Source organism: Apium graveolens, chromosome 2 (genome assembly GCF_009905375.1).
Source record: "Apium graveolens cultivar Ventura chromosome 2, ASM990537v1, whole genome shotgun sequence".
NCBI lineage: Eukaryota > Viridiplantae > Streptophyta > Magnoliopsida > Apiales > Apiaceae > Apium > Apium graveolens.
In genome coordinates, this window is record NC_133648.1 from 301,428,902 (window position 1) to 301,432,152 (window position 3,251).

A 3,251-nucleotide genomic window follows, 5' to 3' on the forward strand; every position below is an offset into this window, starting at 1 on the left:
CTTCCAAGCCTTGGCTTGGTGAATCGCCCCCTGAAAATGGGCGTTCGCCTTAAAGAAACACAGCAAAATTATGAGACGGGAAAATCGGAAAGGCAACTATGAAGGGCAAAGGAAAAAGACGTACCGTCGCCACAGCCTGAGCTCCAAAAACCTCGCTCCCCTCTAAGTCCTGTTGAAGGACAAAGTCTTGATAATCGACCGGGGAGATGGAATGGTTAGACCATTCCTTGGCAAGCGCTGTGCTGCTAACAATTGAATCCTTGCCCCGGATTCCCCAAGCAGGTTGAAAGTAAGACCCTGGCTTCTGCTTGGTGCGCAAAACTTGGCTGGGGCCTTCTTCGCCTGGTTCCATTGCTTGGAGTAGGAACTCCGGGAAGCGGTCCCCAAGGCGCGGGTCTTTAAAGACCTTTCCAACACGCTTCATCCTGGTTGTCTCCAGTTCTTTAGGCTTGGTAGCCTCCTCAATTTTCTCAGCCACTGCAACAAATGAGATAAGTTAGTTGAGGAATCAGCAAAATAGAAAATGAAGGCAATAAAAAAGAGATATATAAGGAAGGAAACTTACTTTTCTTAGGGACGAGAGAAAGACCGCATTCTACAAGAACGGTCTCCCTGATAAGATCTCAAGAATGGGAAGTCCCATTATCTTGCGTCAGGAGGTTGAAAGCTCTAGTCTCCTCCTCAGATAAAGTTATATCGTTTGGGCTCCCATCAACGGCAAGCCCAAAAGACGATCGAAATAGGGTGCCCCCATCGCCACCCTCCCAAATGACGAATAAAAAATCTTTCTTCCACCCCAAGTTGTTGTCAGGGATGGATTTCCCGTTCACAATGTGAAGAATAGTAGGGCGCTAGTTTAAAGAAACCCAACCCGGATTCTTATCAGGGCTGTTCTTGAACTGAAAAATCTTTCTAAAGATAGCAACGGAAGTGGGGACATTGTGCTTGGCGCATTGCGACAGATAGCACAGAATGAGCCTCCAAGAATTAGGGGGAGTTGGTAAGGGCTGATGCCCACATCAGCTAGCAAAAGAGGAATGAACGGGTGAAAGGGGAGTCTGATACCTGCCCTTAGAGTATCCCTGTAGACGCATAATGCGTCCTTCTTCCACTGGCAGGCCCTATCGGCCGGACCTGCAAGAACCAGTTTGAAAGGTTCCTTGATTTTGAAACAGCTGCTCAACTTTTCCACCTCTTTTGGATCCCTTAAGGAACTAATATGGTCGTGCGCGTCCAGATGCGCATCAGACGGGTACTCGTCCCCTCGGGTGTTGATCATGTCGATCAAGGAAGTGTACCTTGATCGAATAGGGAATTTATTGGACTTTCTAGCCACGTTCATCTTGGCCAAACGAGTAATTTTCTTATCATCCATCTCAAAAAAGGGCACATAAAGAGATAATTTTAAAAATGCACATTATGCAAAAATAAGAACAAGGAGTAAAGGGAGAAATTTTACCTGAAGAAATGCTCCTAAAAAGCCTTTGATACTCCGACTTACTGTTATTGCTCTAAGATTCTTAGCCGGAGAAGAAAGAAGAAGAATTTAGAAATGTGAAAGTGAGGAGCAATAGACTCTCCTCACTCCTTTATATAGGAGGAAAAGTGAAGTTGAAGGGACAAAAGCCCAGTAAGGATAGAGGCCCGAAGAAAAAAAGCCCACAAAAAGGAACGTTCCAGAATATTCCAAGGAATTCTAGAGAATTCTAAACAGGGAATTTTGCCCAGATCAATAAGAGGCCCAGTAAGAGTTGAAAGACCCAAATCCGAGAGGCCCAATAAGAATTAAAAGGCCCAAATCAAATTAGGATTTGGGAGAAGTACAGTAAGAATTAAAAGGCCCAAATCAAATTAGGATTTGGGAGAAGCCCAGTAAGAATTAAAAGGCCCAAATCAAATTAGGATTTGGGAGAAGCCCAGTAAGAACTAAGAAGGTCCAAATCCAATTAGGATTTGGAAAAATATAATGCCCTAATAAAAGCCCTAAAAGATGTAAGGCCCAATAAAGAAGGCTAGGCCCAAACTGAGACCCAATCAAAAATGGATTAGATGGAAGTCCTAAAAGACCAGGATTCAGGTCGAATTTCAAGTCCTGAATCCTGCTTGAAATCTTTCGAGCAGGCACTCGAAAATAATGGGTATAAAAGACCAGAATTCAGGTCGAATTTCAGATCATAAATTCTGCTCGAAATCCTTCGAACAGACACCCAAAAATTACGGACAAACAGAACTGGATTGAGGTCGAAACATGGACCAGGAATGAGGTTGAATCAATCAAAACATTTTTTCAAGTATGGGGTACAGAAACCTGGACTTAAATCCAGGTCGAAGAATCGACTAGGATCCTGGTCGAAGCCCTGGTCGTGAATCCTAGTCAAAATCTAACGACTAGGAAGCAAACAAGCACAGAATTGTCGACCTAGATGCAGGTCAAAGGTTCGACTAGGATCCTGGTCGAAATCCAGGTCGTGAATCCTAGTCGAAACCTTACGACCAGGAATCACAATGAGGACAAATTTTCGACCTAGATCCAGGTTGAATGTTCGACTAGGATCCTGGTCGAATTCCAGGTCGTGGATCCTAGTCGAAGTCCTTCGACCAGGAATGCAAGGCTGGCCCAAAAATTGGACTAGGATCCAGGTCGAAGTTTCGACTAGGATCCTGGTCGAAAAAGGGCTGGAAATTTGAAAAAAATTGTCGAAAATTGCAAAAAATTTGGAAAAAACCCAGAAAAAGGGAAAATTCCTGAAAAAATACCAGAAAATTCCTAAAAATAGGGAGAAGGTAAGGAAATAAGGAGGGAAGTTTTTAACAAACCCTGGAGCCGCGTACAAGGATGATCATTGTAAACGTGTAAGTCGCTCCACACTTTACGTAAAACGATACTCTGTAAGGGAATAAATGAACTTAACTTTCGCGAAATCTTATACGATTTCCCAAAAGTTGGGGGGCAAATGATAGGGATAAATAAATCATGATTACAACAATTAAATATTACAGTAATTATAAATGGTTTGGGCTGCAAGGCCAAATAAGAAGATGTATAACATTCAGACCAAAATGGTCAACACATTGATCAGGCCCGATGGACCAGATCAGGCCTGATGAAACAAAGAAGGCCCAAAAACTCTGAATGTTAATTAATTTCGTAATTAATTGATAAGGGAAAAATCAGCTATTGAGAAGAGTCCCGGTAAGGATATAAATCCTTGTAGATTAGCCTCAAAGGGACCTGAAAGGATAAGGAATCA